Below are 14,766 nucleotides of genomic sequence, written 5' to 3'. Positions count from 1 at the left end.
ACACACACAGTGAACTGTAGGGTAACACACTGAGGTCAGATACAATACACACACACACACACACACACACACACAGTGAACTGTAGGGTAACACACTGAGGTCAGATACAATACACACACACACACACACACACACACACACAGTGAACTGTAGGGTAACACACACTCATTCATAAGTGTATATATGAAGACTTCAGACGTAAAAGCAAAAAATTCTTCTAAAATGAGCATTTTTATCAAGCTTGTATTATTTAGGTTCAGTAATTTCACTTTGACAATTAATAGGTCCTTTTCATTGCCATTAAAGTGAAATAACTGAACATAAACATACAAGCTTGATAAAAATAATCAAACTAGAAGAAAATTCCAGATGGCACTTAGAGGCTTTTACATCTTAAGTATTCATATATATATATATACACACACACACACACATACATACATAAGAAATGGATCATATACATATAATACATACATACATATTATATTTCAATTCAAATTGTATTCTAAAATAAACTATGAACACATTTACAGATTGTGAGCCCTACAAACTACTGCTCCAATTCTTCATCTATATTTTAAAGATGGAGCTGACCTCCACCCCGACCTCCACCTTTCACGGTAGTCCATCCAGTCACTGATTGCGACCATGGGTGGAAAAAAAGCACATCGAGGTGCTGGTGTTCTAGCTACATATCACATATTTGAGCTTAATTTTTTTACAAATTATTTACTTTAAATTTGGGTAGGAAAAATACAAGTGGAAATCCAAAAATTACCCAAGGTGTAAAGTTCTCATCTTGTACACATGCTTTTAAAGAAACAGATTTTAAATTATTTTAAAGTGATACCCAACAAATGAGATTGTTAGTAAGAAAGTGCCATTAGATCTTTTAGAAACCTGTGAAGGTTACCTTACTGAAGCTGCTGACGTTCATTTTCTTCCCTCAAGATGACACTTTAATAAAAAAAGTTTTAAAACTTTTGCTTTTGGTGGTGCTTTAAGCTCTATTATACTACTTTGTGCCAACGTTTTGTGATTTTGTTTTAAGCTTTGTATTCTGTATCCATTTAAAAGTTAAATAATATACAAAAATAAAGCAAATACATTTTAAAGGTGTCTGGTGTGTGTGGGTATTTCTCTTCAGTGTGGCACTCATATTTTTCAGATATACCTGCAATTTGCTTTTCAAAAAAAAAAAAATCTGGAATCTGCCACAAAATAAGTGCACACACAACACCCTTTAAAAATATTAATTACTCCATGCCACATATTAAACACTTTACAACTGACAATCTAACTACTGTAAATCCCTGGGAATTAAGTGTTTTGTAATAAAACTTGCTAAAACAGCATTACAAAATGAATTTACTAACAAATAAATGGAAAGAGAGTGTGTAACATTTGTTTTCTTTATTCAAATTTTGTTTTAGCAATTATTTCTAAAAGCTGAAGGAATCTTTCCTCTCTCTCGTCGCTCTTTCTTTTCTTTCCTCCCTTTCATTAGCCACTCTCCACTCTATAAGAACACAGGTGTGGTCATCAGCCCCCTGCAAAATCAACACAGAATTTAACATTAGTGATGAACCATGGTCAATCTATATTATTAAATTAATATTAATATTACATGGACAAGTTGAGGTACACTTGATAAGTAGCTTGCTACGTAGCCAACACATACTACATCAACACTGGTAAGGAGAAATAAAATCGTTGTAAAATTAAAAAATAAAAGTTTTGTAACCCTCTCATTTAACTGAGAAACAACGTCGTTGTTTAAATAAAACAGTGTTAACTAACGTTAACTTAGCTGACAGGCATTAGCTCGTTCTGTTCGGTAATAATAATAATAATGATAAAATTGTCATTTTGCAGCCAATTCACAAACTTGTACCCTCGATTTACATTATTTAAACTTTTAACAAGTCAATCGTTTACTTATATGATGTTAAACGAATACAATTTAACCACAAATAAACAAAAAGTGTGTTGTAAAGTACTTACACTTGAAAACAGCCGCGTCTCCGTTTTCCGTCATTTTCAAATATAACGACGACAACTCCTCTCCCGTGGCATCATGGGATAGTGAAGTGTCCATCATATGCGCACTTCAGAATCTCGCCGGATGTAGTAGGTCATCCGGGTACTTCTCGCCTACTGTTTTTCGAATTCTATGATTTCGGACATACTACTCTGCTCGCGTACTGTTTTTCGCATACTATATAGTAGGGAAGTATTCGATTTCGGACGCAGCCTTTTACTCAGGACATGCTAGCTGGCAACAAAGGATTCCATTCATTTTGCTAAGCTAAGCTAGCGCCGACCCTGTCAAACTAAAACAATGCATGCACTGAGACAAAAATGCATTTGCCCACCTATCTAAATGTAGGAAAGAAGGTGAATAAGCCCTATTTCAAAAAACGGTGGAGTGTTCCTTTAACAGCAGCGAACTAATGTGAATGTAAATGCTGGCAGCCACATATAATGATCACACAGACATTGAGGAGTATACAGATACGGTCACTTCTTACATCAGTAAGTGCATTGATGATGTGACACACACAAAAACCATCATCACTCGGGCTAATAAGAAGCTGTGGCTGACAGTTGGGGGCTAGAAACAAAGCCTTCAGGGCTGGAGATGAAACTGGCCTGAGAACAGCGAGAGCCGACTTGTCCCGTGGCATCAGGAAAGCAAAACAGAATTGCACAAACAAGATTACCCATCATCAAGCAGGGCTCAGTAGTTTCGGGATTTCTTCGCTGTATTCTCACTTTTTGCTCGCAGGTTTCTCTCTAGAGCTCCCCCCACAGTTTCGGAATAGATATTTGACAACACTGTTGTAAAAACTTGTTGGCGATTCTCAGACACCAGAGGCTAGTAGATCAACAACATCAAAGCAGATGGGACATTCTTTAAAACGTCTTCTTCATTCGGGTTCGAACAGCGTGAGGGAGCGCAATAATGACAGCATTTTAGCAGATTTTTTTTTGGCCGTAAAGCAATTGTTTACATCGCGAGACCTGATATCACGCGATACTTCCTGACGCGGCGGCCGCCGGCCCGCCGGCTCAAAGTTGCAAGTGCGGATTTTCCGCTCACGGGCATCAGGGGGGTGCGAAACGACCACCATTCAACCCGAAATAAGTAATATAACCATTCCAATGACTCCGAAGCTGTTCAGTTAAGGTAAAAAAGTTACTTAGATCACCTTTAAAGAGTTGGATTCCCATGCTAAACATGGACAAAGTTTCAAAAATTAAATTGTACGTTTGAAGGAGTATTTCTGTACCAAAAATACTCCTTCCGGTTTGTCACAAGTTTCGGAAAGTTTTTTTTGAGTATGGGCCTGTGTGACGTCAGATGGGGCGGAATTTCCTTATATGGGTCCTAAGGGCACTTCTCCCGGAATAGCGTGGGCGCGCACGCATCCGTAGACCAAAGAGAGAAGAGAGCGAAAGCAGTTCGCCATCAAAGCGCTCTGCTCGGCTTTAGGGAAGTCAGTGTCACCAAAGAAGTGTGTTTTTGGTTGCCAGGGCAAGACAACCCTGCACAGATTCCCAAAGAACCCGGCGTTAAGGGACCAGTGGATGGAGTTTGTTTTTCCAGAGCATCAACGGAGTTGTGCAAGTGTTCTTGTTTGTTCCCTGCATTTCGATGATGATTGTTTTATAAACAAAGCCCAGATCGACGGATTTGCAGATCGTCTAATGCTTAAGGATCGAGCAGTCCTGATAAAGGTTCACGGTGGTGCGTTGGAACCGCAGGCGGTGAGTAAAACTGCTTCTGTCTTTGTGTTGTTAGCTCGGCGCATAAGCACAGCTTTAGCTTCACCCACACGGCACGCCTCCAGCCGCTCGTTTTTTTCCGGAAAGACTCGGTACAGCCTATCTTTATTTTATAAATATAATAAAACTAAAGACTTTTTGGAGATATGAAGGATGCAATACTACTCTATAGGTACTCAAGATTAACATGAGATTGACTGAAAATGAGTGTTTCACCCCCCCTTTAAGAGGTACTTTGCAAGGTTTGAGGCACAAAACAACACACGGCCACAGAAGATCCCACCTTCTCCTGATGACCAGGTTTTGTGTCTGTCTGCCGCCAGCGTGAAGAGAACACTCTACACTATTAACACTCGCAAGGCAGCAGGTCCAGATAACATCGGGTCGTGTGCTGAAGGATTGTGCAGAGGAGTTGAAGGATGTCTTTAACACTTCTCTGAGACAGGCTGTTGTTCCATCATGCTTCAAGACCACCACCATCATACCTGTGCCAAGGAAACCCTTTCCATCTTGCTTTAATGACTATCGCCCTGTGGCATTGACTTCTATCATTATGTAGTGTTTTCCACCAACCCTGGACCCTTTCCAGTTTGCATATAGAGCCAAACGCTCCACAGAGGATGCAATCTGCTCCGCTCTCCTTACTCACCTGGACTCAAAAGATTCATATGTGAGAATGCTGTTCATAGAGTTTAGTTCAGCATTCAATACCATAATTCCACAACAACTTCCACAGTAGCCTACGAGTTGGCAACAACACCTCGAGCAGAATCATACCGAGCACAGGGCTGTGTGCTCAGTCCCCTGCTCTTTACCTTGCTGACTCATGACTGCACACCAACCTACAGCACAAATCACATGGTAAAGTTTGTGGACGATACAACACTGGTGGGACTCATCACTAAGGATGATGAGACCCAGTACAGGAAGGAGGTTAGTATTTTGACCACGTGGTGCAACGTGGAGACAACAACCTGCTGCTGAATGTCAGCAAGACCAAGGAAGTTGTTGTCGATTTCCGGAGAGGCCACACTCAGCATTGACCATCTGACCATTGACCATCAAGGGGGCTGCTGTAGACAGAATGAGTAGCACCAAATTCTTGGGGGTGCACATCAGTGAAGACCTCTCTTGGAATACTAAACTGGTGAAGAAGTCCCAGCAGCGCCTCTACTTTCTCATCAGCAGGGTTAATAACATCTGTGCCTCACTAAAAGTGAGCGAATGTATGACTATTCCTTTTAACCATTAAATGAACAATGTCAAAATCAGTTAGAATAATCACATGTAACAATTTACTATTTCAGATATCAGAGATCAATTCCACAATCAATTCAAATATCTAGAACATAATTATACATTGGTTACACCAAAGAATCTTACCCAGCTTGTACCTGAGATAGAGAGAGAGAAAGTTAAAGAAAGAGAAAGAGAGAGAGAGAGGGGGAGAGAGAGGGAGAGAGAGGGAGAGAGACAGAGAGAGAGAGAGAGAGACAGAGACCACCTATTCCATTTGTGTCCAGCAAAGAAGTGCCCAGAGAGAGAACGAACACCTTCTTTTATCCTGTTTGACCAGGTGACATGGGGGATGGGGGAGACCACCCTCAAATGGCTCTGAAACAGTTTTCTCTAAACTTCTATAAACCTTATTACCTTTTATTTTATCTATCTGGATATGAGGTATCTGTACCACTCACTTTGAGACATTTCAAATGACACCAAAAACATAACAGTCAATGATAAACATTCACATTAAACCATGTTCTTGTGTGAGTACCTAGTATTTTGTGAGAGGAAGTGAGGTTGTATGGGGGAGGTCGAATGTTAATTATCCAGCAGGGCCCTTTTGTCATAGGCCAGGCCCCAACCAGTATTTTCAGTCTTACAGTGAAACCAATTGTTTTTGTGTGCAGATCTCAGAGCCTAGGCTGCCTACAGAGACGCGTTTTTTGACGGCCTGCTTATGGGGCGGGCAGCTAGCGGATCGTTAGGAAAGATTAGATGAATGTGAGATCATTTATGTTTGGGTCTGAAATTTGCTGATACAACCTTTAAATGAGCGAGAGCCCCCCCGCCCATCATGTGCACATTCTACCGAGGCACCATTGAGAGTATCATAACCAGTTGTATCGCTGTGTGGGGCGGAAGCTGCACCAACTACAACAGGAACTCACTGCAGCGCATAGTAAACACAGCTGAAAGGATCATTGGTGCCTCCCTTCCCTCCTTGCAGGACATGTACAATCTCCGCCTTACCCGCAAAGTAAGCATGATTGTGGGCGATATCAGCCATCCTGCGCACAGTTTTTTCAGCCTCCTGCCCTCTGGGAGAAGATATCGGAGCCTCTGTGCTGATTCCACCAGACTCATGAACAGTTTTATTCACCAGGCTGTCAGGCGGCTGAACTCTCTCTCTTCTCTTCCACCCCCGCCCCCATAATCTCTATTTACTGTATCTACACCATTATATTATAGGTCATTCTATACTTTTGTATCTCATATATACTTTTTAAAACCTGGGTTGCTGCTAATTCTTGTATATAGGAATATTGTACTATCGTTCTAGAATACAGGAAGTCTTTCTCTCTGCTGTATTGGTTTTTAAGTATTTTGTTTTTCTTAAAAAATTGTGTGTAGCCTATTGTATTTTATTTATTTATGTTTATATTTTACCGTGGGTTGATTAGTGAGAAAAGCAAATTCGATTTCTTTGTATGTCTGGTATATGTGAAGAAATTGACAATAAAGTTGACCTTGACCTTGACCTTGAAATACTGAGGAAGAGTGAGATAGAGGACAACATTGTTTAAGTGGCGGCTGGTGTGCTCTTCCTCTTTTTCTCTCCTTCAAAAACCTCTGAATATTTCTCTTCAGCACAGTCATTAAATTCTACCCTGTTATGGATATGTTATTTGTTTGAATCTCTTTTTGTTAGTCTATCTATCTTTGAACATGACATACTTTAGGGCGTAGTATAAGTAGGCGAATTGGGACGCAGCACAGATTTGATTTTTTAATTTCTATCATATTTTTCAGATATACTGGGTGCATTTAATATTTCAAACACACAAATACTTACAATTTGTATACATGATTTATGTATGAATTTACTTGTTTATTTATTGCGTGTGGCTCATAAACTGTGGTCTGTGGTCACAGCCAGCGCTGGTTAAAGGCCTATGTTTCACAATGTCTTCTAAGAAATATTAATGTAAAAATGTAATTATAGCTATTGCTATTACGGTTATATAGGGAAAAAAAACATTTGTCATGAATTATAGTAAATTTATAAAACTTTATTATGGCTCAGTATTTTTTTTACGTGGTCTTGGTTTTTGGAAATACCCCACAAACACACAGAACTGACAGAATTGCCCACTTCACCTCTAACCACAACATCCGGTCTCCGGTTGAACAAGTGCTTTAGCAGGTGCGCGAGACTGACATGAACTCTTCATTGTGGTAAATGGGGATAAGAACACTTCCACTCTATTATCCGGAGAACCAGAATATGTTTTTGTTGTTGTTGCAAATTTAGTTTTTCATTACATTGTTTGGAGAAGAAACTAATTGAATAGACATTTTTGAAAAAAATATATTTTATTCTGCTATGTCTTCTGTAGAGGACACCATGACCATTTATTAAGAAAATGAAAAGACACAAATAGGCATAAATTATTATTTTTTTTCACCAATCAGTTTTTATATTAAGTTTTTTTTTTTCTCACCCCCAAACTTTGTATAAAGATGATTCCGAACTATGAAAGATATAACAGAATAAATTGATATCCCATTTTACTTTATGCAATATGTGGGTAAAATAGCCATAAATGTGTAGTGCCATTCAACACAATGTATCTTATTTGCATATTAATATGTTATTGGGGCAAAATAACATTTAATAATGGGACTAAAAATGTAATGATTGGGAATATTTTCATAAGCATATTAATATATAATTTCACTTGTTGCGTCTCCCAGAATGCCTGATTAACATAATTTAAGTCCTGGTGTCTTTACAGTGGTCATGTATGAATTATGAAATCAATGCCCTGTTTCGTAACAGAAAGTCATATTCTGATTAGAAACCACATAAGAGATGTTGCTTTATGACAAACCATTTGGAAATGAGTCATATTTAATAATAATAATAAACTTTATTTTATATTGCACCTTTAAATGTTGATTCTCAAGGCATTTCACACAGAAAAGGATATAATGTATAAAGGTAAAAGGTAAATTTATAAATTACAAGAGAAATAAGAACATCAAAAGCCTAAACTGAACATACAAAATATACAATATAGCCTACTACAAAATCACATTTAAGCAAGTAAAAAAAAGTGACTGTTAAAGTGACATCCAGACTGTTAAAGCTGTGAGATTAATGTTCTCAGAGAAATTCACTCAAATATAACATCCTCTTCATATAACACACTTCAATATAACACACTACATCTCTGTAACCACAAGCCAGTTTTCTGAAAGAAAGTGCTGTAACAGCGATGCCTGTGTACAGTAAAGATCTGTGTGTTTCATCTGTGTGAGAATCTTTCATGATAACCAAATTCAGACCAATTATTTTCCCTTTATAAAGACTGCAAGTATACGCGTATCCTAACATAAATCATGTGTGGATCTGATTGAAGATCTGCTGTAGAAGCTTTTGTTCATCTCTGATACATCAAACCCACAACCATTGGTATGAGACTAGGGTGGCCTTACGGTTGCGTGAAACACCTGAGGAAGGTGAAAGACAAGAGTACTCTCACACAAGAGGCGTCTGTCACACAAGAGAGGTGTGTCAAAAACCTGTGGATATTACCGCCACTTCCAGTGTGTGCAAGGCCAGAGAAGTGCATGAAGAGCGCCTTTAAAGGGGATAAATGACGGCCCCATGGTGTGTCCCACACAGGGAAGGTATTAAAAACTAGGCCTATATGAATTAAAAAAAGGTGCACTGAAAAAAAGCCATGACTTATTTGTTTTAAATAAATAACTAAAAAAATACTTATTCTGGTGTTCGCCTACAGATGGCGATGTTGTTTCTGAATACTAAACAGTTGAATGAGAAACATTTTTCCTGTAAAAAAGGACTGATTGACCACTTTCTCTGATGGAGAAAAGTTGAGAGTGAAGAAAAATTATCAGGGTGGAAAACAATAAACCTGTTATAATCATTTTACAATAAAGCCATTATTTTAACATAATTAGCTCACACAAACTAACACAGCAATATTTATTTGTTATTGCATTTATTACTTGTTAATGTTAGGCTAGTTAATAGACATACAAATGTTCATTTCTGAACGGGCAGGTGCTCATGAGCTGAGAAGTTAAATTGTTAGAGAGAATTCAGTCACAAGCATTAATAATTTGTTGTGGAGATTATCCTTCTACTCCAGCATTACAGGTGGAGATGCGAGAGATGCAAATCCATTTAAAGTAATAGTTCATCTAAAATTGAAAATTCTGTCATCAAGTTGTTCCAAACCTGTATACATTTCTTTGTTCTGTTGAACACAAAAGAAGATATTTTGAAAAATGTTGGTAACCAGACAGTTGTAGGGCACCATTGACTTCCATTGTGTGGAAAAAAGCTATGGAATAAGAAACTATGAAAAGGAATGAAACATGCTTTTTGTAATCATTCTTTTAACAAGTGATCACAGAAAATATATTTCATACAAAAAGAAACATGTGAATATCTAGTTCATATTCCTGCTGCTCATCATCGCTCACACACACTCTTCCTCGTGTGTGAATGAGCATGGCCGCACTGAACTCTGGGCCGGTTCTGCTCGGGTCTCCTCTACAGAGAGAGGAACATCCAGAGACTGATCCATTTCTACAAAAGATGAACATCAACTTAAACACACTCTATTATTTCAGTGCAGATCTTCATTCAGAAACAAATGACACTAAACTCATGTTTTGACCGCGAGTGTGTTAATAAATGAATAATATGTTGTTTAAAGAATAATCATACCCTCAGAGGAACAAACACAAGTCCTCATCATCTTCCAGAGAGCAGACAGACAGCAGGACACTGATGGACAAACACTCCACACTGAAGAGCCTGGACAGGGACATTTACATTAACAGTAACAGTAACAGATAGGCTACATCTGGCGCCATCTATAGCGATTCATTCACTCCGCAACTCTCTCTCACGCACGCGCAGTGGTGTAGTCTACGTGATACGCACATTACGCAGGTATACGCCGTATACCCACTAGAAAAGGCCAAGGATTTGCGTATACCCACTTAAAAAAAGCATAAGGATACGTATCAACTTCGTTTTGTGTCAGAACTTTCACACTTTCATTCATAAATTCACCCCGTCTGTGTTTGCGAAGCGACGGATCGAATCGCGGAATCCTGGAACTTGCTATATAAAGCAGAACGTCACGGATTTGGGCTATTTTTGAATTAATAAATCAAAAGAAGCTGCTGTACAATGAATCAAATCTCGATATGGACTAGTGTCTATGAATATTAAAGCTAAAAGAGACTGCAATTGATCTACGCGTCTCTGGGAATGAGCGCTCAATGTGTGCTCCACTACACGCACACACACACACACACACACACACACAGAGAGAAGCACGGGTGACTCACGCTCGTGGTGTTTTCAGCGTTTCACTGTATTGAGACATGATGTAAGCTACACATGTGCACTTAATCGCAGAGCTGCTATGAGAGTCACTTGACGAGAATTTCACCATTTCATTTGATAAAACTATCGTCATTCATTCGTTTCATACAGAAACTGTTACGTCTTTACGACAACCTGTCAAAATAAAAGTTCAGTATAACTTGAAGAAATTATAACAGAAATATATTACTATTGCACAGTAGAGTATACTTCAGGCCTAATAATAATAATAATAATAGTTTATTAAAACACACAGAAACTCAAATGTCTACAACCCACCAAAATAAAAGTTTGGTCTAACTCAAAGTAGGCCTAGCCTAATTAGAAAGAAATTGCACAGTAAAATGTATTTTAAAATAACACTTTTTTTTCTTATATAGGCTATTAGAGTATACTCACTACAAAAAACTAGACTACACCACTGCGCACACGTGACTCTTGGCTGTGGTCTCATTCGCATATAATTTCTGATTCAGTTGGCTAGATGTTGAGATTAACATTTTCTAAGATTAATAAAAGATGTAGAATGAAATTAAAGCTTTATTGTGAAATGTTTACTGTTACGACCCTCCTATGACTCGTACCCGTCTAGGGCTTTTTAAGAAGGGAACACATGTAACCATCTCAGACACACATCAACATATAACACTGAGTGAGGTGAGAAAACACGGGAGACCACTGAATAATAAATATATAAAGGTTAAAATAAAAAAATAATCAAGTTTAATAAATATATAATGAATAAATAAATACCATAACAAAAACCCAACCACAAAGGAGAAAAAATGGAAAACGGATTGAGCCAAACAAACGAAAGTAATATAAGCAAAAAGGTTAACTTACACATTCAACTTCTACAATAAACATAAATACAAAGGGTGGCAAAAAACTCGAATCTGCTGAATATATCCCTAAAACCGTATTCTGGACAAATGTGGGCAAAATAATTTTGATTTATTTTTAAAAAATACTTCCCTTGATCTGAGCGGTACAAGACTTGACCACTTTTCCTAAGTTTGCCTCCTGAACACACACAATTTTTTTGACTCAATTCTACAATGTTAAGTGGGTGAAAAACCCATAGAAATGAATGGGAAAAAGTGAAAGTGAAAGTGACAGTGACAGTGAAAGTGAAAGTAATGTAATTTAGAGCAAAAACTGTCATTTAGAGCATTCTTCTTGTTTTTTTGTAAAAATAAATAAATAGATCCAATACAATGCATATCTAACATACACACAAATGAAGGGCTGATCCTGTACAACATTCTCATCATGCCAAAAACTCACACTAAAAAAAATTAGCATTAAAAATAAGCATAAATAAGCAAATATATTTATAACAAACTAAAATACCCCCAAAATAAAAAATAAAAAACACCATAAATGGATAGACAAAATTTTATCGAAGACAGTGATATAACATTTATAATAAATAAAAAATAGGGTCACATCTGAGTCCTCTGTGCCCACATTTGTCCACAATTACAGAATTAAGGGCTATAAAGTGAATACGGTTTGAGGGTTGAGGACAATGATTAAAATGAAAGTAAATGGTTTTGGTGGCTTGGTTTTCTTGAATAACGTTGGCTCATCGAAAAAGTTACAAAATCAGAATTCAATCAAGCAAATCTGTTAATCTAATTATTAGCATTATATCATTAATTATAGCCTACATATTTTAGTAAATATGTTTGTGTAAAGTTTTAATAGATTAATATGAAATATCTGAATGACTCACCAGAGTTCATTGCTCGATGTGATATAAATGTATAGTCTACATGAGAGTTCAAGTCAAAAGTCACGGCGGTGAGTTTAGACTTTATGAATCACTTCCAGAGAAGAGCTTAATGTAGGAGTTCACCACAAATGACAACCCGCTCACAAAGGGCGACTTTTCAGCAAACCGCCTTACCTCAATTATTGCCTCGCTCAAGAAAAAATAATAAAAAAAACCATGCACAGTCTGGTAAAACTGAGAGCAGCCTCAAAACAACAACAAATTTTGTCTGTTAATCCAATCGACTTGCATATTTAAGTAAATTCAACTTAAATCACATTAAACTGACTTTATTCAGTTACTAATTACTAGATTAGTTGAATCTATAACTTATAAAAAAGTTATTTTTGTTAAATTGCTTAACTTATGACTTATCTTAAAGAATAATCATACCCTCAGAGGAACAAACAGAAGTCCTCATCATCTTCCAGAGAGCAGACAGACAGCAGGACACTGATGGACAAACACTCCACACTGAAGAGCCTGGACAGATACAGATACGCCACTTATTTATTATTATTATTAGTAGTAGTAGTATTTTTGCTATTGTATTTATTAATCCTAATTAATGTTTGTTAATAAACATACAAATGTTGATTTCTGAATTAGTCGGCTAGATTTTGTAATTACCATTAGCTAAGCTTAATAAATGCTGCAGAATTCATCGTCGTCAGTTAGTCAGTTGATTTTAATGTAGCCTATCAAATGAAAGCTTATTGTAAAGCATTAACAAAAATTCTAAGATATTTGTATCAGTTCTGGGCAATAGTGTTTATTTGTTTACCAAAATTACTGAGTAGGCCTATTGATTATTATATCTATATATATTTTGTGTGTGTGTGTGTGTAAAAAAGTTTTTTATAAATAAATAAATAAAAAACTGACTCACCTGTTTTGGAGTTCTGCATTGCTAGGTGTGATTCAAATGGAGAAGAACACTAAAGTCTGTCCGTTCACAAGAGTAAAAGAGGCGAAGCGAAGTCATCATCAGTCTAGCCCGACTCGACTGTGGAATTCATGACGCTTTAATTGCTCTTGTGGTTTTAGTTGTAATTTTAGTTTTCTCCAGATCACAGAAAGTTTTCAATAAGGTCATTATGTTTCATCCTCGAACGAAGATAATCAGAATAGAGCCAATAATTGTTCGTTGTGCACAAAAACAAAATGTTATAAACTGAGTTGTATAGTATTCAAAGATTATGGCCGTTGATTTGCCAGAATTAATGATATAATAAAAAAAATATTTCGTTATATTATTCTATTGTGCCTTTAAAAGCATGTAGTTTGATAATATTTTCTAAAATGCATAGATCGTTAAAAAAAGTGTTTGAAGACCTCAAAAGATCAAGACTGAGGTGAGATATCAAGACCCTCATCAAGTTGGATATTAATAACTTTAACAATTGTTTCTCCTTCAGAAATACATTTTCGTGAACAAAGTTTTTCAATGAATAGCCGTTACAAGTCTATACTGTACATTATATTAGTTTGCAGAAGCTTTTAATGGAGGAGACTTGAATTTCTCATGTCATATATGAGGACAGTTTTACACACAAGTTTTTTTACACACATGTCCTCTGTCCTAATTCAGCACCCTGGGCCAGTTTCACAAAGATAGACTTTGACTATGGCTTAGATATAGAATAGTCAGACTTCAGACAGACATCAAAATCAGACCGTTGCACGTAACACACAGTTACAACGACATTTTACTTGGGAAATTTGACAGAGAATAGTAACAAGAAGAAATGTTTAAATTATGAGCCATTTTCCCTTTTCTTTTGGCTGTTTGTAATGTAACTGATTGTTACTGCTGGTTGCCAAGATAACAGAGTCTTAGACTTAAGTTAGCCTGGGGGTAAGTGTCTAATTTTTTGGTCTAAATTAAGTCAGTCTTTATTTTTGTGAAACAGTGTAACTTGCATTAGACTAGTCTATGAGCAAATTTAGCGCTATAGACCGGTCTAAAATAGCTTTGTGAAACCGGCACCTGATGATGATTATGCATGTGATGACCAATAATGTGTACTTTATCACTAACAGTTCATCATATCAAGTGCATATTAATATATAGGCCTATTACATGATACAAGTGTTGTATAATTTAGTCTTTTTTATTTGAGCAAAGTTTCATCACATAATACTCTTGAATCCTCCCCAAAATGATATTCACAAAGCATCACATCTGTCATGAACTGCTCCGAGACTCGAAGGTGAGATCCAAATGCAGCTTTAATTAAGGGGCAATCCAGACACGTCATCCAATAAACAGGCAATCGGTCAAAATACAGGTAGGCAGTCCAAACAAACAAAACTGGCAGGGGTCAGAGGCAAAAGAGTAATCCACAGAACAGGCAAGAAATCCCAAAAAACAAGAGACAAGAAACCAGGGAAAATGCTCAGGAATACAGTGCAACAACATACAATGCCAAGAACTCACAAAGACTGAAACAATTCTTCATGATCCCAGCCTCTCCCCCTTCAAAATTTTTGGATCAAGCCCAATCCATGATTTCAAAGTTTCTGTGGAATGGCAAAAGG

The 14,766-nt window shown here is 37.1% G+C and overlaps 1 protein-coding gene across 1 annotated transcript in view; it reads left to right on the top strand.

The window, feature by feature from the left end:
• Positions 1 to 14,766, top strand: part of LOC311072984 (uncharacterized protein) — a 1,552,487-nt gene that overhangs the window by 686,838 nt on the left and 850,883 nt on the right. The gene's annotated exons all lie outside the window — the stretch shown is intronic.

The sequence above is a fragment of the Abramis brama genome, assembly GCF_963993115.1.
Source record: "Abramis brama genome assembly, chromosome: 22".
NCBI lineage: Eukaryota > Metazoa > Chordata > Actinopteri > Cypriniformes > Leuciscidae > Abramis > Abramis brama.
This window is presented reverse-complemented; position numbering and strand designations above follow the sequence as displayed.